This window comes from Stegostoma tigrinum, unplaced genomic scaffold (genome assembly GCF_030684315.1).
Source record: "Stegostoma tigrinum isolate sSteTig4 unplaced genomic scaffold, sSteTig4.hap1 scaffold_118, whole genome shotgun sequence".
NCBI classification, from domain to species: domain Eukaryota; kingdom Metazoa; phylum Chordata; class Chondrichthyes; order Orectolobiformes; family Stegostomatidae; genus Stegostoma; species Stegostoma tigrinum.
In genome coordinates this window covers 857,055-878,406 of record NW_026728068.1, presented here as the reverse complement: position 1 = coordinate 878,406, position 21,352 = coordinate 857,055, and the positions used below count along the sequence as shown (strand labels likewise).

The following is a 21,352-nucleotide window of genomic DNA, read 5'->3' as shown; positions in this document are numbered from 1 at the left end:
CAAGGAGTATCAGGAATAAAAGTGATGAACTTAGAGCATGGATCAGTACCTGGTGCTATGATGTTGTGGCCATAACAGAGACATGGGTTTCTCAGGGGCAGGAATGATTGCTGGATGTTCCAGGGTTTAGAACATTTAAAAAGAATAGGGAGGGGGGAGAAAGAGGAGGGGGTGTAGCACTACTAATCAGAGAGGGTATCACAGCTACAGAAGCTTCCTTTGTCGAGGAAGATCTGCCTACTGAGTCAGTGTGGGTGGAAATTAGGAACAGCAAGGGAGTAGTCACCTCGTTAGGGGTTTACTACAGGCCCCCCAATAGCAGCAGGGAGATTGAAGAAAGCATAGGTCGACAGATTTTGGAAAAGTGTGCACGCAGTAGGGTTGTTGTAATGGGTGACTTTAACTTTCCTAATATTGATTGGAACCTCCTTAGAGCAGAAGATTTGAATGGAGCTGTTTTTGTAAGGTGTGTTCAGGAGGGTTTCCTAACTCAGTACGTTGACAGGCCGATGAGGGGAGAGGCCATTCTGGACTTGGTGCTCAGAAACGAGCCGGGGCAGGTATCAGATCTTGTGGTGGGAGAGCATTTTGGTGATAGTGACCATAACTGCCTCACATTCTACATAGCTACGGAGAAGGAGAGGATTAGGCTAAGTGGGAGGATATTTAATTGGGGAAGAGGAAACTATGACGCGATTAGACATGAGTTAGGAAGCATGGACTGGGAGCAATTGTTCCATGGTAAAGGCACTATAGACATGTGGAGACTGTTTAAGGAACAGTTATTGCGAGTGATGAGTAAATATGTCCCTCTGAGACAGGCAAGAAGGGGTAAGATAAAGGAACCTTGGATGACGAGAGCGGTGGAGCTTCTCGTGAAAAGGAAGAAGGTAGCTTACATAACGTGGAGGAAGCTAGGGTCAAGCTCAGCTCGAGAGGATTACACGCAGGCGAGGAAGGAGCTCAAAAATGATCTGAGGAGAGCCAGGAGGGGGCACGAGAAAGGCTTGGCAGAACGAATTAGGGAAAACACAAAGGCATTTTACACTTGTGAGGAATAAGAGAATGGTCAAAGAAAGAGTAGGGCCGATCAGGGATAGCATAGGGAACTTGTGTGTGGAGTCTGAGGAGGTAGGGGAAGCCCTAAATGAGTTTTTTGCTTCTGTCTTTACGAAAGAAACGAACTTTGTAGTGAATGAAACCTTTGAAGAGCAGGTGTGCATGCTAGAATGGATAGAGATGGAGGAAGCTGATGTGCTGAAAATTTTGTCAAATATTAAGATTGACAAGTCGCCAGGCCCGGACCAGATTTATCCTCGGATGCTTTGGGAAGCGAGAAATGCAATTGCTTCGCCACTTGCGAGGATCTTTGCATCCTCTCTCTACTGGAGTCGTACCTGAGGACTGGAGAGGGGCAAATGTAATTCCTCTCTTCAAGAAAGGAAATAGGGAAATCCCTGGCAATTACAGATCAGTAAGTCTCATGTCTGTCGTCTGCAAAGTGTTAGAAAGGATTCTGAGGAATAGGATTTATGGCCATCTGGAAGAGCATGGCTTGATTAAATGCAGTCAACACGGCTTTGAGAGGGGCAGGTCATGCCTCACAAACCTTATCGAGTTCTTTGAGGATGTGACTAGAAAAGTTGATGAGGGTCGAGCTGAGTTGGAGAAAAGGAGGAGGAGTGGGGACCTAATTGAGGTACACAAGATAATGAGAGACATAGATAGAGTTGATAGCCAGAGACTTTCCCAGGTCAGAAATGGCTAACACAAGGGGTCATAGTTTTCAGCTGGTAGGAGGAAAGTATAGAGCGGATGTCAGAGGCGGGTTCTTTACACAGAGAGTTATGAGAGCATGGAATGCGTTGCCAGCAGCAGTTGTGGAAGCAAGGTCATTGGGGTCATTTAAGAGACTACTAGACATGCATATGGTCACTGAAATTTGAGGGTGCATACATGAGGATCAATGGTCGGCACAACATCGTGGGCTGAAGGGCCTGTTCTGTGCTGTGCTGTTCTATGTTCTATGTTCTATTAAAAAGGCACATTAGCCAACTAAGCCTCAGCACCACACAAGCTGCTTCAGCTCCCATCCATATGTTCATGAACTTAAACACCCGAACACAGAAACTTTTTTTCTATCTCAATGTTAATCAGTGAGAATTTAAGTCAAGCACCAATTTTTTTAAAGACAGACAGTTCACAGTTGAACATTTCCAGTGAAAATGCACAGAAAGATACAATCTCCTCTTACACTGCTTTAAAACCGATATTTTCACAATTTAAACTGGTGGGATAAAGCGGATGTGTTCATCCTCTCTACCCATTAACACCCGTTAATACACACAGACGAAACCTCGCAAACTGCATTCATTCCTCTTCTCCCTGCTCAAGGAAAGATGAAAGTGTTTACAGAGAAGTTGCCAGGGTTGGAGCAGATGATCCGGAAGGAGAGGCTGAATAAAATCGGGTTCTTTACACTGGAGTGTTGGAGGCTGAGGGGTGACCTTATCGAAGTTAATAAAATCATGAGGAGTAGCGATCAGGTCTTTTTCCCAGGATAGGGGAGTCCAAACTTCAGGTTATAGGTTTAAGGTTTGAGGGTAAAGATTTTAAAGGGACATAGGGTGTAATGTTTTGACACGCAGGATGGTGTGTGTATGGAATGAACTCACACTGGAAATGGTGTAGGCTGGTATAAACACAACATTTAAAAGGCATCGGCATGGATACATGTACAAGAAGGGTTTAGCGGGATATGGGCTAAATGTTCAAACAGGAGGAGATAAATTTTGGAAATCTGGTCGGCATGGACGAGAATGACCAAAGACACACTCTCTGTGCTGAATATCTCTCAGACTCGATAATTGCTTGAAGTTTAGAAATGGTTCACTCAAACATCCAACCTGCTACACACCAGTGAGATCACACTTAGCAGATGTTGATAAATGCTCCAAGTGTTGGAAGAGATCTAGCCAGTCTTTCCATCAGGTCTCACACCAGTGAATTCACACGGGAGAGAAACCATGCATTTGTTCTGAGAGTGGGAAAGGATTCAATCAGTCATCCCACTTACTGAGACACCTTGGTAGCCACACAGATGATAAATGTTTTAGTGGCCTTGACTGTAGTTGTTCATTTTTATCAAATATTACGTACACATTCTTTGGAGACTGCAGAACTAATAACAAGACACTTACAGACACAGAGCAGAGTAAGGAACTACACACCCATAATGTTGAACTCTGTAAATAATCTGTGCCAAGAAAAGAATGGCTTCTGATTTTTGCTTCACTGTAAAGCCCCTTTTTTGTGAAGGTGATAAATTTCAGAGAAAAATGTTTCCATAACTGTTCAAAGAGGCAAAAGATGCATTTGGGGTAGGATGTGGGATGTGGCTAATTTAGTTCTGGTAATGTGCAATGTGGCAGGTTTAATGAATTACATCAAGTTAAAAAATCTCCGAGACAACAGTGCCCATCAAATAGTGTACATTAGAGTACGGTGGGTGAGTTGTGGGGTGTGGGTATTTCAACATGAAATATACCCTTTAATCCCGATTCTGTGTTCTGTTAATTAAACAATAGGAAGTCCATGCTCAATTATTAGCCAACACCATGAACTCTGACCTTGTGCTATGATCTTTTTTGACCCCTTTTTGAGTGCTGTGGAAAATTCAAGTAGTCTTCATCTGCGGGCTCCCTTTATAAACTCTGCTGTTAATATTAACAAGCATCTCTTGGTTAATTGTTAAGGCAATGGATTTCAAATCCATTTGCGGTGTTTTTGCACGGGTTCATATCCTGCTGACTGTGGGCAAAAGCTGAGAATGAATGCGAGGGCTGTTTGCTTCCTCCGTTTTGCTTGTGACAGGAATCAAAGCAGCAGGAAAAAAACATTTCACTCAGACCACCAACAGTGGGAAAAGGTAATTCACTGCCTGTCATAGCAGAACCAGCACAAACCTTCATAAAAGTTAAAGAGCTTTAAGATATCCACTTGCCAGGCCAACAGGTGAGGCTGTGAGCCATGTCCTGGGAAATAAGTCTAAACAGTCAGTTCTGAGAAAGGTTCACCCAACCCTAAACAGTAACCCTGATTTTCCTTCACAAATACTGCCAGACGTATTGAACTTTTCCAGCAATTTTGGTTCTTTTCCAAGAACAATCAAGGTCAAGGGATTATGTTCAGGAAACTGTTTGATTCTTGGAATTCCTGAAGCATTGTGGGATGTACGTCACGCAAAGCGAGTCCCAGCTGGTTGAGGATTGCCCCCTGTGGTCTACAGATGGCTCGTTGGTCCAGGGGTATGATTCTTGCTTTGGGTCTTACAGCATTTATAAATGCCAGAAGTCCCAGTTTTACATCTAAACAACCACACGTGTTTCGCCAAAGTACCCAATTAATTATCTCAAAAAGCAGCTTCGTGAAATGAAGTTGAACTGCCTGACTTTGGAATAGGGTAGAGGTCCCATTGCAGTGAACCCGGCCTAGGAATACACTTGTTCAAAGGAAGAACAAGAGTTTTAGAATGTTAACACAGGCAATCCGACTCTGAATGAATTCTTAGGCTGAAGCATTGCTAATCATGAACATGAAACCTCAGAAAGTGGGAAAGTGAAGTGATTGGGGATAGTGCTGAACAGGTTCATGTGAATCGTAGACAAAGAGGAGACTGGAAGAACAAAACAGTCCAGGCCGCATCAAAAGAATTGTTTCTGGAGGCAGAGAAGGTGTTGTGAGTAAGGAGCATCGAAGATAGGTCCAAATATTGAAGGTTTAAAATGTATCTGTATGTCAGAAATGAAGATGGGTTGGAAAGTTGAGACAGTCCTCCTTGGGGAATAGAAGGCTGTAAAGTGATCCGAACGAAGCTCTCCAAGTCACGAGGGGTCTAGACAGTGGAAATAAAGGCGTGAAAGTTCTACCACACCACGCCTGAAGGGATTGAGAATGATGAGGCAGATATTTGACGGCATGAGGAAAACAAAGTGAAAGTGACTTGAGGAAGAACGTTCTCACACAAGGAGTGGTTCGGGTCGGTAAATCTCGATCTGACAGCGACAGAGGCAGATTCAATTAACAAAAATACAATTGGACAGCTATGTTAAAAGTACCTGTGCAGATGTTACAGGGAGAAGGCAAAAGATTGATACTGAAAGTGATAATTAGTTGCTTATTGGGGAGACGTGACATAACTAAGGCAGGGTGTATGGCCTCCATCTGAGCTGTGACAAGTTTTGTGATTCTGAGTGAAATCATAAATTGACCAACAGAATGGGGGAAATTAGACAAAGCTTATATTTACACAGCTGTGACACTTCTGTGCACGACGGTGAAAAGCTTTGAACATCGTCATCGAATGGAAATGCTGCACTCCAGATGGAAAGCTGAATACTTGCCTGAGACACAGGTAGTTCATGGTAGCAGAGTGGCGCAGTGGAAGTGTGCTGGGCCCATAACCCAGAGGTCGATGGATCGAAACCATCCCCTGCTATTTTCTATTGGTCAGTGCTGTGGCTTGCAGTGAACTGCACTGTGCATTTTCATCAGCTGCCTGCTTCCCTCCGCTTCACGTATCTGAAATAAATACCTCATGTTGATGCACTGGCCAAGGCCACACAGGAGAGCTGATACACTTGCGAAGATCTGAATGGTCTTCTGTTCTCAGTCGGTCTGTTCCAAACGGAATGTAAAACTTCCTCTCTGAGATGGGAATAAACCGATGAAGTAGAAACATGTAGCTTGCAATATTTTTGTCACAGCGAGTTTTGAGAAGATTTGTAGCTCAGGTTGAGGTTCTGGATGTGAGTTTGCTCGCTGAGCTGGAAGGTTCGTTTTCAGACGTTTCGTCACCATTCTGGGTAACATCATCAGTGAGCCTCCGACGAAGCGCTGGTGTTATGTCCCGCTTTCTATTTATCTGGTTAGGTTTCCTTGGGTTGGTGATGTCATTTCCTGTTCTTTTTCTCAGGGGATGGTAGATTGGCTCCAAGTCAATGTGTTTGATGGAATTCCGGTTGGAATGCCATGCTTCTAGGAATTCTCGTGCATGTCTCTGTTTGGCTTGTCCTAGGATGGATGTGTTGTCCCAATCAAAGTGGTGTCCTTCCTTATCTGTATGTAAGGATACGAGTGACAGTGGGTCATGTCGTTTTGTGGCTAGTTGATGTTCATGTATCCTGGTGGCCAGCTTTCTGCCAGTTTGTCCAATGTAGTGTTTGTCACAGTTCATGCAACGTATTTTGTAGATGATGTTTGTTTTATCTGTTGTCTGTATAGGGTCTTTTAAGTTCATTAGCTGCTGTTTTAGTGTGTTGGTGGGTTTCTGGGCTACCCTGATGCCAAGGGGTCCGAGTAGTCTGGCAGTCATTTCGGAAATGTCTTTGATGTAGGGGCGAGTGGTTATGGTTTCTGAGCCCGTTTTGTCTGTTTGTTTGGGTTTATTGCTGAGAAATCGGCGGACTGTGTTCATAGGGTACACATTCTTTTTGAATACGCTGTGTAGGTGATTTTCTTCTGCTCTTCGTAGTTCCTCTGTGCTGCAGTGTGTGGTGGCTCGTTGGAATAATGTTCTAATGCAGCTTCGTTTGTGGGTGTTGGGATGGTTGCTCCTGTAGTTCAGTATTTGGTCCGTATGTGTTGTTTTCCTGTAGACGCTGGTTTGAAGTTCCCCATTGACTGTTCGCTCTACTGTGACACCTAGGAATGGCAGATTGTTGTTGTTTTCCTCCTCTTCTGTGAATGCTATGCCAGTAAGGGTATTATTGATGGTCTTGAAGGTTTCCTCTAATTTGTTTTGTTTCGTGATGACAAAGGTGTCATCCACGTAGCGGACCCAAAGTTTGGGTTGGATGGTTGGCAGAGCTGTTTGTTCGAGTCTCTGCATTACTGCCTCTGCTAAGAACCCTGATATCGGAGATCCCATGGGTGTACCGTTGGTTTGTCTGTAGGTTTTATTAGTGAAAGTGAAGTGGGTGCTGAGGCATAGGTCCACAAGCTTGATGATGCTGTCCTTGCTGATGAGGTTGGTGGTGTCTGGTGTATGTGTCTTCTGTTCTTCTAATAGTGTCGTCAGTGTTTCTTTGGCCAGGTTGATGTTGATGGATGTGAACAGGGCTGTTACGTCAAAGGAGACCATTATTTCATCCTCTTCTATCTTGGTGTCTTTGGTGTTCAGGAATTCTTGGGTGGAGTGAATGGAGTGGTGGGAGTCTTCTACTCGGTGTTTTAGTCTTTGGTGTAGTTCCTTGGCTAATCTGTAGGTTGGTGTTCCAGGTAGCGACACTATGGGCCTGAGGGGTGCTCCTGGTTTGTGAATTTTTGGTAGTCCGTAGAAGCGTGGTGTGTTGGATCCATCTGGTTTCATTTTTTGGAAGTCGCTCTTGTTTAATTCTCCAGATTTTTGAAGTTTTTTGAGTAAGGCTGTGATTCGGTTCTCGAGTTGTGGGGTCGGGTCTATCGCCGCCTGTTGGTAAGTGTCAGTATCTGCAAGCAGTGCGTTCGCTTTCTCAATGTAGTCTGTTCGGTTTAAGATGACTGTCAAGCGTCCTTTGTCTGCAGGTAGGATAACGGTGTTTTTATCTTTTTTGAGTCCTTTTTGGGCTTTCCTTTCTTGTGTATTGAGTGTGTGTCCTTCCTTTTTCCTGCTTAGTGTTGGTGCGACTGACTGTCTGATGGTTTGCTGGGTTTCTTCTGTGAGTTTGTTGTCTTTCAGTGTTGTTTCTAACGCTGCTAAGAAATCTTTCTTGTCCGCATCCTGGAAGTTGTAATTTAATCCTCTAAATAAGACAGCTTTTTCAGTGTCTGTTAATGGTCGGTCAGAAGTTTTTTTATCCATGTTTCTGTATTGTTATTTTGTGTGAGTTTGTCTGGTTTTTTTCGTTTTCTGTGTTTGCCGCTGCCTGATGTCTATGGCTCGTTGTGCTGTGCCTGTCCATTCATGGTCTGTCGCGTTAGCGAGTAAAGATTTTTGGCGCGAAATTTCCCGGTTGTATTTACGGAGTCTGTTGGCATCATTGATCACTTCTCTGAGCATTCTGTGGCTGTTTTGCTCTGCTATTCTTTTGGCTAGTGGGGTGTTAAGGGGAGGCTTGTATTTGAGACATTTAGGTAGTACCTGTTTCGTTAGGCATTCATGCAGCATGTACAGCTGTTCGCGGGTGGCACTCTGTCAGATGGCACTGGTTTCCCATCTTCGGGCCAGTTTTAGCATATTGCGCCCATAGGTGCGAGCGAGTTTTGAGAAGATTTGTAGCTCAGGTTGAGGTTCTGGATGTGAGTTTGCTCACTGAGCTGGAAGGTTAGTTTTCAGATGTTTCATCACCATTCTAGGTAACATCTGAAAAGATGTATTTCCAGTTCTCAGTCTAGCCGACATTACCACAATTCCCACATGACCAACTGGGAAATCTCAAGGAGGTGTAAATGACAGGAGGTCATCCAGGAAACTAAACTGTTTAGAGCATGCTGCAGAGATAATGGGAACTGCAGATGCTGGAGAATCCAAGATAACACAGTGTGAAGCTGGATGAACACAGCAGGCCAAGCAGCATAATAAAATGTGAGGCTGGATGAACACAGCAGGCCAAGCAGCATCTCAGGAGCACAAAAGCTGATGTTTCGGGCCTAGACCCTTCATCAGAGAGGGGGATGGGGGGAGGGAACTGGAATAAATAGGGAGAGAGGGGGAGGCGGACCGAAGATGGAGAGTAAAGAAGATAGGTGGAGAGAGTGTAGGTGGGGAGGTAGGGAGGTAGGGAGGGGATAGGTCAGTCCAAGGAAGACGGACAGGTCAAGGAGGTGGGATGAGGTTAGTGGGTAGCTGGGGATGCGGCTTGGGGTGGGAGGAAGGGATGGGTGAGAGGAAGAACCGGTTAGGGAGGCAGAGACAGGTTGGACTGGTTTTGGGATGCAGTGGGTGGGGGGGAAGAGCTGGGCTGGTTGTGTGGTGCAGTGGGGGGAGGGGATGAACTGGGCTGGTTTAGGGATGCAGTAGGGGAAGGGGAGATTTTGAAACTGGTGAAGTCCACATTGATACCATATGGCTGCAGGGTTCCCAGGCGGAATATGAGTTGCTGTTCCTGCAACCTTCGGGTGGCATCATTGTGGCACTGCAGGAGGCCCATGATGGACATGTCATCAAGAGAATGGGAGGGGGAGTGGAAATGGTTTGCGACTGGGAGGTGCAGTTCAGCATCTCGGGAGCACAAAAGCTGACGTTTCGGGCCCAGACCCTTCATGAGAGATGAAGATGCTCTCTGATGAAGGGTCAAGGCTCGAAACGTCAGCATTTGTGCTCCTGAGATGCTGCTTGGCCTGCTGTGTTCATCCAGTTTCACACTTTATTACACTGGACTATTAGTTTTTTTTCCATGCAGTGTATTTCAATGGCAAATAACTGTGGACAGGACAGATACAAACCATGTGCAACCTGCCTTAGCTGCAGTGAATCTTACTTATTTTCTGATAAAAGCTTGAAACAGATGTTGTTTGCTGTTCCAACTGTTTCAGCTGCCTCTGCAGAAATGGACAATACGTGCTGTGACAATGCGATCCTCTTCCAAATTATTTTTGGTTTTCAGTTCTTCATTCGTTCACTACACCAAATCACTATAGAGGCCAAACCAACTCTGTACGAAGAACTGAATATCCTGCTTACTGCAACTCACATATTCCAACAGAAATTTAACAGGGATGAGGAATGACTGTTTCAATAGTTAAGGGTCGGCTGTTGAAAGGCTGATGTTTTCCAAGCCGTTTGATATTACTGGGACAGTTTTTTTTGTAATATGCAAAAAACAATTAATCAGGCCTTTCACAGGCCAACTCAACCTAAATGTAATTAAGCAAAATACGACAGATGCAGGAAATCAGAATGTGGGGAAGTTGGGGAAAACAGAAAGTGCTGCAAATACTCAGGCAACATCTGTGAAGAGACAAAGCTAACATTTCAGGGTTCAATCCTTAGCCCTGCTTTGGTCCTAGATGCATTTTCCAATAAAACAGCTGACCCACCTCAGAGCTCAGAAACTGCAAAAATGAACATGCGCTTTTGTTTCAAGAAAAGGGAACAAGATGCAAGCAATGAGCATCAAACATCATTTTGACAAAGACCTTGTGACCAAAGCTTCTTCACCACGGGCTAGCTAATGCTCTAAACAGAGCTCAGTATACAGAAGTTATAAAGAGCAGAATTCAACTGCTAATCTTGAAGAATAATTTCTACTTTGCAGAAAATATTAAGGTTGTACGGACAGGGAGCCTTGCTGAGGAATTCAGTAATGAGCAGGAACTGGTTGGGGAGCTTTATCAAACATATTGTGATCATCTGATTTGACAAATACCATAATTTGCCTTCATGTACCTGCCATTTGTGTTCTGAAACTGTGCTGATGACTGCCAAGCGTGATGCAGCGGAGATTATACAAATACACCCATGTTGGAATTATTGATAAAGTCCCCCATATCAGCTGCCATGGGTCACCTTCACAACTTAAGCAATTAGCTGGTTCCCCTGTAGAACAGGACACATCACATTTGCCACTGCAGCCAAGTTAAATCTTTCAGTGGGGATGTCTGAGCTCAGATTTTTGCAAACATCTATATCAGGCCATGGGAAACATACATTACTGAAAGCAAGTTTGCATTTCATATTTCCACTTAAGGATTGCAGGAATATCCACTAGTTCCAATAATGAAGGGTGGTAATATAAACATTCAACCTAGAGCATTTATTAGAGTCACAGAGTTATACAGCACAGAAATAGACCCTTCAGTCCAATTTGTCCGTGCTGACCAAGTTTCCCAAACTGTACTAATCCCATTTGCTTTCATATCCCTGTAAAGTTTTCCTCTTTGGATAATTGTCCAAATGTCTTTTAAACTTTGTAATAAGCAGAATTCAGCTGTACATGTATGCGCCAATTCCTCTGGCAGTTCATTCCACATGCGATCCACCCTCTGTGTGAAAATATTGCCCCACAGGTCCCCGCTGCTTCCCTCATGCAAATAATGTGTTTGGGCCTTCAGAAAACATCAGTAAGATTTTGAAAAATATAATTAAATAGGTTATTACTCAAAATTAGAGCTCGGGATTGGGGTTGAATATCAACACTTGTTGGAAATTTCTTAAAGGACTTAAATTTGACACCAGGATTAAACAGTTTTGTTTGTGGATGATATGAGGGACTTAAGGGGCGGAAAGAGAGGAGGGGGAGAGGTGATTTTGGTTTGGGATAACATTATGGCTGTACTTAGGGAGGATTCCTGGGAGTTTGCCCAAGGAAATTATTTGTGTTGAACTATGAAATAAGAAAGGGATGACCAACTTGTTGGGATTGTACAAAAGGCACCCGCAGTAGTCAACGGGAAATTGAGATGAAAATATGAAAGGAGATCTCAGATATCTGTGAGAATAACAGGGTTGTAATGGTTGGGGATTTTAACTTTCCAAACATAGACTGGGCCTGGCATAGTGTTAAGAGGTGGGATGGGAAGGAATTTGTTCAGTGTGTGAAAGAAAACTTTCTTATTCAGTCTGTGGATGTATATACAAGAGAAGGAGCAAAACTTGACCTGTTGGGAATAAGGCACGCAAATTATTGAGGCGACAGGAAGGGAGTACTTTGGGGCAAGTGATCATAATTCCATCAGTTTTAAAATAGTTATGGAAAAGGACAGACTGATCAAAAAGTTAAATTGAAAAAAAAAACAATTTTCATGGTATGAGGCAGGAACTTTCAAAAGTTACGAAAACAGAAATTGCTGGTAAAGCTCAGCAGGTGTTGCTGCATCTGTTGAGAGAAATCAAACTCTTCAGTGACATTTAAGCAACTGCTGGACATGCACATGGACAGCAGTGAATTGAGGGGAATGTAGGTTAGGTTATTTTATTTTGTATTAGGATTAATCCACAGCACAACATCGTGGGCCGAAGGGCCTATACTGTGCTGTACTTTTCCATGTTCTATGTTTCAGGTCGATTGACCCTTCCTGAGCTCTGAGGGAGTTTCAATCGATCTGAAACGCAAACACTGATTTCTCTCCACAGATTATGCGAGACTTTTCCAGCAATTTCAGCTTTTGTTTCCAATTTAGAGCATCCGCAGTTTCTTCCGCGTTTTTACTTTCAAAATTTGACTGGGGGAGATTATTTGCAGGTAAAGATTGGGAATCAGGACTCCTTTAAAAAAGAGATAAGGAGAGTCCAGAGACAGTTTGTTGACGGTAATGTGAAGGGCAGGGCTGGTAGGTGCTGGGAATGCTGAAAATAGAGAAATTGAGGGTCCGCTTAAGAAAAACGAAGCATATGTTGTGTTGTGACAGCTGGGATTGAGCGAATCCCTGGACGAGCATAAGGACAATAAGTGTATATTTAGGAGCGAAATCAAGCGTGCATAAAAGGGACATGAAATAGCTTTGGCAAGTACAGTTAAGGAGCATCCAAAGAGATTCTAGAACAATAATAAGGGCAAAACAGTAATGAGGGAGAGAGTAGAGCCCTTTAAAGATCAACAAGGCCGTCTGTGTGTGAAACCGCAGGAGATGGGTGAGATACTAAATGAATATTTCACATCAGTATTTCCCCTGGAGAAAGACATGGAAGCTAGGGAACCTGGGGAAATAAACAGTGATGCCCTGAAAACAGTCCATATTACAAAGGAGGTGCTGGAGGTCTTAAAATGCATAAAGGTGGATAAGTCCCTGGGACCTGATCAGGTGTAACCCAGAGCTTTGTGGGAAGCTCAGGTAAATTACTGGGCCCTTTGCTGAGATATTTGTATCATCAAAAACCATGTGCAAGGTGCCAGCAGACTGGGGGTTGGCGAACGCGGTGCCATAATTTCAGACAGGTGGTAAGAAAAAGCCAGGGAACTATAAGCTGGTGAGTCTGACTCCAGTGGTAGATAAGTTGTTGTAGGGGATCCTGAGGGACAGGATTTACAGGTATTTGGAAAGGCAAGCACCGACTGCAGATGGTGAACATGGCTTTGTGCATGCGGAATTGTCTCTCTCGAACTTGTTTGAGTATTTTTTAAAGAAGTAATGAAGAAGATTGTTGAAGGTGGAGCAGTGGATGTTGTTTATATGAACTTGTCAGGCATTCAACAAGGTACTGCATGGGTAGACTGCTAAGCAACGTTTGATTACGTGGAAAACGGGGACAGCTAGCCAGTTGGGCACAAAATTGGCTCAAAAGTAGGAGACAGGGTGATAGAAAGTTCATTTTCGGACTGAAGGCCTGTGACCAGTGGTGTATTACAAGGATTAATGCTGGCTCCACTGCTTTCTGTCATTTATGTAAATGGTTTGGATGTGAACACAGGAAGTATGGATAGTAGAAATGTGGACGACACCGAAATTGGAGGTGTAGTGGACAGCGAAGAAGGTTACCTGAGAGTACAACAGGACATTGATCAGCTGGGCCAGTGGGCCAAGGAGTGGCAAATGGAGTTTAATTTAGATAAAGGTGAGGGTCTGCATTTTGGAAAGTCAAATTACAGCAGGGCTTATAAACTTAGCAGTAAGATCCTGGGGAGTGTTGCAGAACAAAGAGACATTGGGGTGCAGGTGCATTGTTCTTTGAAAGTGCAGTCGCAGGTAGATAGGATAGTGAAGAGGGTGTTTGGTGTGCTTGCCTTTATTGCTCAGTGCATTGAGCATAGGAGTTGGAAGGTCACGTTGTAGCTGTACAGAACATTGGTTAGCCTACTTTTGGAATACTGCATCCAATTCTGGTCTCTCTGCTATAGGAAAGATGTGAAACTTGACACGATTCATATACCTGTCATTACGAGGATTCATTACAAGGATGTTGCCAGGTTTGGAGGGTTTGAGCTATCAGGAGGGGCTCGGGCTATTTTCCATGGAATGTCAAAGACTGAGGGGAGAGATTTTTAAAAATCATGATCGACATGGGGAGGGTGAATAGCCAAGGTTCTTTTTCCCAGGGGAGGGCAGTTGAAAACTACAGCACATAGTTTTAAGGTGAGAGGAGAAAGATTTGAAAAAGACCTAAGGGGTAATGTTTTCACGCAGAGGGTGTTGCATGTATCGAACAAGCTGCCAGAAGAAGTGGTGGAAGTGGGTACAATGACAGTTAAAAGGAATGTGGATGGGTATATAAATAGGAAGGTTTAGAGGGATATGGGCCAAATGCTGACAAATCGGACTCGGTCAGTTCAGGATATTTGGTTGGCATGGACAATTGGACCAAACGCTCTGTTTCGGTGCTGTACAGCTCAATGACTCCATGAGTACCAGAGACCAAAGTCCTCCTCACCTCAGGCTTCGGCTGAGGAGGAGGACCTGTCCACTTCTTTTCTGTTTCTTCCCTCCTTTTTTTTTGCTTCTTTCTTCTCAGTAATGTCCTGAATGTCAGGCCTCAGTGTGGGTCCGGCAAGGTGATCTGTCGGCTGACATGCCCTCAGCATGGACTTCTGGCCTTGAGGTGATTCCAGAGCAGTCTCCCGGCCTCGAGAGGCTCAAAGTGAAGCCTGGCATGGTCGGGTGTCAAAACTCAAACTGGAAGCTCGGTGCCAGCGCGAACTGGGTTAAAACGACTGACATTCTGAACTTTACATTTATATTTTAAAATTTATTCGTATGATCTATCATGGTGATTTTTTAAAAATTTACTGTTCTCACTTGTTCCAGGATTATAGATCAGAGGAATTTTTCTTTCTTTATTTTTCTAATTGTCTTCCTGACCAAGACTTTGTACTTAAGAATCTTAACCTGGGTACCTCTGTACCTAAAATGGCCCAGTACTTGGCATTTGAGTATATGTGACAATAAAGCTACTTCTCAGATTCAGTTCTAATTTGGGGACTACGCCCTCTGGTCATATAGTCTCCCATGAAGGGAATATTCTTTCAACATTTACCCTGTCAAGCCTCTTAAGAATCCTGTACAATTCAACAAAATCACATCCTCGTTTTTTTTTTAAATTCCAGACAGTCGTGTCCCAATCTGTTTAGCCTTTGCTGATAAGGTCATCCCAACACATTGGAGATCATCTGGTGACCGTTCTTAGTGCTGCCTCCAGTAAAATGATATCCTTTAAATAAGGGAGGAAAAACTGCTGACATCGTCCAAATGTGTCCCACCAGCACACCTCCCTCGTCTTACATTCTAACCCCTTAAAGTAAGGGCCGATATTCGATTTGTCTTCATGTTTACCTGCTGCATCTGTGTGCTAGCTTCCTGTGTTTTGTGCACAAGGAACTCAATTACCTTTGTTGCAGATTTGTTTTTTTTTTCATTTGAATAAAACAACTCCTTTATTCTCTTTCCAAAAATACCAAATTTGCACTTTCCCACATTATACTCCATTTGCTTTTTGTCTACTCAGACAGCAATATTTCATTGTGAACTGTTTGTATCTCTCTCACAACCCGCCTTTCTACTTATTTTTATGTTTTCTGCAAATGTTTGGCCTAACGTTACCTGCCTTTTGCCTTCCTCTGTTTTTGAATAGGGGTGTCACATTGGCAGTTTTCCAGATACTTCCCCAGAATCCAAAGATGAGGAAAACTACAACAGTACACCCACTATTCCTGGAGCTAACTCTTCTATCTGTCCCACCAATGCTTGTGCCAGCACGAGTTGCCCCACAGCGCTGATGTGACAGTCACTGCAAACGCCATTATACAAAAGTCTTGCACAGAAATTCTTTGGAAGTGCATCTAGGCCAATGTGGCCTTTGCACTGAAGCTTGCATTTTACAAATGGCATGGGGTCAGTGATGCAAGTGAGTAGATGGATGTCAGAGGCCATTTTTAATGGAGACACCTTTCCCACATATTGCAAACAAACTGTTCCAATCCTGGCAGAGCCATTATTTGTTCAACCATTTTCTCCATCAGCTGCCCCCCCCCCCCCCCCCCCGCCCAATAGAGATTTCCTGTGTGGTGCCAAGGTACCTGCCTTGCTCTCTAGGATTATGACTGTCAATTGCCCCAGATACATGGTTGGTGGAGGTGAGCTCTCAACACAAATTGCTGATAGGAGGTTATATTTAGTGAAGCAGCACTAATTAGAGATGAAGTATACTCCCTCAGCCCAGAATTTGTCTTCTACTTCAAAAGAATGAAACAAAAGATTGCAATTTAAGTTTGTTTTAATTTAAAACAAATGTACTAATATTGAAAACATTTACTGAACACTATTTTTAGAAACGAAACTTAGACAAAGAACTGAGATGATTTCCTCTTCTACCCGTGGCTGGCATTGTTGGCATAGCTTCGATGTTGAACCATTTTAGTTTTAAAGTGGTTATGTGTAAATGTCTAATTAGTGAATCCTATATCGAGCACCAAGCGATTTACAGAAGGAGAAGAAAATAAAATACATCCGACCTCTCAAAAATCAGGGCGGTGAGCTCCTTCAAGCCCTTCCTCACTAGAGCTCATTGATTCACATTGGGAAGGAGGCTCGAACATTGCCTGTGGAAGAAAGGAATGCCAGAAATGTTAAAGTGTTTGTTGTTCCTGGTGTTAATTTATACATCGTGCAAATGTGAATTTGATAGGGACTCAAATACTGTTTAAAATTCCTGACATTTTGCTACTTTGAATGGATTTTTGTTTTGGATCCATTTGAAAAGTGAATATACATAACCAACACTGTACTGCACGTGAGATGTGATTGCATGAAGATGAAAAGGTCAATGAATGAGTGTCAGATTAGGCTGTTAACCAATGAGACCCACTTGAAACAATGACAGATCTGAGTAATGGAACATGAGCAGATAAACTGGGAACAACAAGTGTATTACAGTATTCATGTCTGAGGTGATCTGGTCCCCTGTACGTCTTTTAAATACCTGCTATCCCCAAAATGGTTCGCACTTTACAAATATATATTCTCTTACACACACGCGCACATCTCACAACATAACCATTCAAAATAAATTCATTATAAAGCTGAGCATTAATTAAAGTCTCAAACAAGTGCAATACCACTAGCAATAATAAACAATGCTGTTATTTCTTGCAGCTGCAGTGAGTTAAAAACATAGCAATGGTTTTTTAATCCAGAATTAGTTAAAACTGCTGGAGACTTTAAAGGCCAAGCCAAACAGTCCAGCTGAAGTACTCATCATCCCCCCCTAATGGTCTGGATAAATGGTTAGTTTGTTAGTTTTTTTTCCCCCCTGAGATGGCATGCACTTTCCTGATATATCCTCTCATACACACACTCTCTCACTCTTACACTCTGACAGTTTCATTCAGTCTCACACTTATGCACATCGTCTCACTCAGCCTGTTATAGTCACTCACACACACTCAGTCAGTCTGACTCACACTTCACGCAGCCTCACTCACACTCAGTTTCACTCAAAAATAATCGACTCATTCACACACGTGGACTGACTCACGTCCCACACACTCTCACACAGTCTCATTCACACTCAGTCTCACACAGTCTCAGAAGCACTCTCACACACCCTCACTCATACAGTGTCACGCTGACTTTGCAGTTTCACTCTCAGAACTAAACGCATACACATCAGTCTCATACGTAGCCTCAATGACTTTTTCACTCACACACATGGTCTCAGTCTCACACATACAGTCCCATACTGACTTTGCACAGTCTCATTCTCACTTCCTACAGTCTCACACACGTAGCTTGACTCACTCCCACACAGACACTGACATTGTGTCACACGCACAAACTCAGGGTTAAACACACACATGCTCAATCTTGACTCTCACACACCAACTCAGTCTCACTCACACACGCTGTCTCTGACACTCTTAGTCAGTCTCACTTTGAGTGCGCAGTCTCACTCGAACACAGCCCCACTCGGACTCTCTCACTCACACACACATTCTTAGTCACACACATGGTCTCACTCTCACAAATGCATGGTCTCATTCACATACAAATCCCGACTCTCTCTCTCTCTCTCTCACAGTCTCACTCACACATATGGTTTCACTCACAGTCTCACTGACTTCATACAGTGCCACTCTCTCACACCCACTCACACAGAAACTCTCAGTATCGCTCACACACAGTCTCATACTCACTGTCATTCAGTCTGACTCACACACATGGTCTTACTCTAACTTCACACAGTCTCACTCTTCCACATCAGCTCACTCTGACTCTCACTCACACAGTCTCATTAATGCATACCGTCTCACTCTGACTTCCCACAGTCTCTCACACTCACTCACACACAGTTTCACTCACTCTCACTGACTTGGCACTCACTCACACACATGGTCTGACTCGTACTCTCACAATCTCACTCACGTAATCTCACTCTCACACACTTGGTCTCACTACGTAGCCCGTATAATAATTTTATATTCAATTTCTGTAAAATTGAACATTAAGTAAAAACAGTTAAAGTCTCAAACAAGTGCAGTATCACTGGCAGTAATAAATAACTCTATTATTTCTTGTAGTTGCCCTTTGTTGAAGGCATGTCAATGGCATTCTCTCCAAATTAGCTAAAATCACTGGAGAAATAAAAATATAGAAGGCAGGAATGGAGTACTGAAGAGTTTAAAGTCCAAACCAAACACTTCAGTTGAAGTATTCGTCATCCTGCCATTGGCTGAACAAATGGCTGGTTTGCTTTGTAACCAAACAACCATTGAGGAACCAAGGAAAAGTCAATCACAATTGGTCAACAAGATTGTTATGTAAAAGATTCTTTTTCTCATCCAACCAATTGATACATGACTGTGATGTTCATAGAAGACAGGGAGCAGGGTTCAATTCTCCAGCCCTCCAGAAAAAATAGCTGATGTGCAAGATGTTTGAAAAGAACAAACAAGCACTGGACTCAAAAGTTAATGTTCAGCAATTGTCTGAAGTCAAGTCACACTATCCAAATTGTCCAATAATTTAAAGTAGAAAACTGCCAAAGTAATTTATTCATATATTGCAGGGTTTTTGATACTGAGCAGAGATTTTAGATCCAACAGAGTCCCATGAAACATTATGTTCCTTACAGCTAAAACTTGCATAGACATGAAGATCTTCTTTCAGTGAATCTCAGGATGAAGTCGTGACTCACTTCCTTGTTCATTGCGTAATACAGGATGGCATCGGCCGGAAGTATGAGCACTGAAAAAGCAGAGGGAAAGCACATTATTATTCACACGTGTTTTCATCATATTGATTGTGCACAAGTCCAACTGCTTCCTGGATATGGAAATATCAATGGCTGGGAGGAACAGAACAAATGTACTGCAAGGATTCAGAATGTATTACAAAACACAAGAGAAAGTCTTGGAGTTATACCATCCTTAGGTAAACTCAATAACTGAAAACCATTATATCTAAGACTCATTCTAAGGATGAGCATTGTTGGCCAAGACTAAAATCCATTTCAAACCCCTCGCTCTCCGATGGCACAGGCCTTCTTCATGACAGTTTGTACAATTGACTGGCTTTATTAGGCTACATATGAGGCTATGAAGAGTCAGCCAAGCATACAGTAGCCCAGGTAAAGATGTCAGATTTTCCTCTCTTTAGAACAATGCAAAACCCCAACTGATTCACGAATGACCCAGCAGCTACAAGGTCACTTCTGCTGATACCAGCATCAAACACAAAAAGGTGCAGTGTGTTCAACGTGAAAACACTGAGAAAAGCTATCCTCTCCTTCAGCATTGTGTTGGAATCTTGAAATTAACACCACTGAGGGCACCTAAATCAAACACGAGTTAGTGATCCAGTGTATGGCCATTTTCTGAGGGCAATGATGGATGCAGAATAAATACCAGCTTTGTCAGTGAGACTTGCATCCAGGGGATTGATTTTTCTTTTCTGTGAAAACTGACAGGGATCGCCTGCTGCAAAAGCATTGAGACCTTTCATTTTCATAAGGCATTCTGCTTAACACAGCCTGGATGGCACGTATTAAACCCATGAGTCCTCGTTTCTACTTTTCATCAGGAAATGGAGTTGGGGGAGGGTTGCGACAGATGAGCAACTTGACAGCAGGGACCCCATCCATGTTTCTGGTCTCTCAGCCACGGGCCAAAAAGAGGGGAAGAACAGATTAATTTCAGCAACAGGAAACATTTATTTTGGAATAACCAGTTAAAATAAGAATGAACAAAGCAATGTGAATAATACCACAACCAAATCCTGATGTACATCCTTCACTCAATATGGCTTTAAGTAGCTTTACAAAGGGGCTACTGGACTCCAAACACTAACCCTGACTTCTCTCCACATGTGCTGCCACTGCTGCTGTGCTTTTCCAGCAGTTTCTGATTTCCAGCATTTGCGGTTCTTTGTTCTGATTTGGCTTTAGGGCAATCTGATGAAATAATTTGCTTTTATTAGGTGCAGATATTAGTTGTTTATTGGCTTTACATTCCTCAGACTTGAATCCTGTTGAACATGGTTGGATATGTTCAATGATACAAATTTAGATATCTTCACCTTTTTGGTGAAATCAAAAGAAAATATCAATTCCCTTGCAGTGGCTATGCTGTTCAGAAATAGATTTAACTTAAATTGAAGCAATTTCCACTGCTCACCTTTATTTGATTCAATGATCTGTGCTAGAGCAAATTGCTGAGGACGCTCGGGTTCAAATTTGAGCGCGGTCATGGCTTTGTTGAGAACTTCAGATACACGATCTTGATTAGTCACCTAATTAAAACAACATTCACTTTTCATTAATGCATTATACACACACACACACACCAAATGAAATATGTAAAGCCTCAATTTCCAAAGGGCTTATAAATATAGCTGCTTTCACCCAGAAAACTAATTGGGACATTACACTGAAAGCTGTAAAAGTTACATTAATAAAATAATATCTGGTGGGACTGTTGTTGTAAAATCTGCATTCGACGCTCCATAACACAGTTACTGTGAACAGTAAAGGGTGGAATTTGAATGGAAACAGAGCCCAGTGATCAAGTTTACCTATACACACAGTTTGAAACAAGTAACTAATGACGAAATTCATAATTTAAATAATCCACTTCCATCCCCTCCCACCCAAAACCCCCATACCATTTGAGATAATGGGAACTGCAGATGTTGGAGAGTCCAAGATAACAAAGTGTGGAGCTGGATGAACACAGCAGGCCAAGCCGCATCTCAGGACCACAAAAGCTGATGTTTCGGGCACAGACCCTTCAACAGAAAAGCTTTGTTTCAAGGCTGAAGAGATTACAAGAGAGTTGCAGTGGGAAAGAGATCCACTGAGGTTTGTCCGGAGGGAGGAGGGTAACTTCTTCAGGTTAGGCATCCCTGGAAGAGGCTTCGCAATGAGGTTAAAATTGTATCAGAGATAATGGGAACTGCAGATGCTGGAGAATCCAAGATAACAAAGTGTGGAGCTGGATGAACACAGCAG

The 21,352-nt window shown here is 43.0% G+C and overlaps 1 long non-coding RNA gene across 1 annotated transcript in view; it reads left to right on the top strand.

Moving 5' to 3' along the window:
• Positions 1-19,104, top strand: part of LOC125449869 (uncharacterized) — a 38,351-nt gene extending 19,247 nt beyond the window's left edge. The window contains exon 5 of the long non-coding RNA XR_009443664.1: positions 19,067-19,104. This is a non-coding gene — a long non-coding RNA (uncharacterized LOC125449869). The remainder of the gene's footprint in view (positions 1-19,066) is intronic.
• The last annotated feature ends 2,248 nt before the right edge of the window (positions 19,105-21,352 follow it).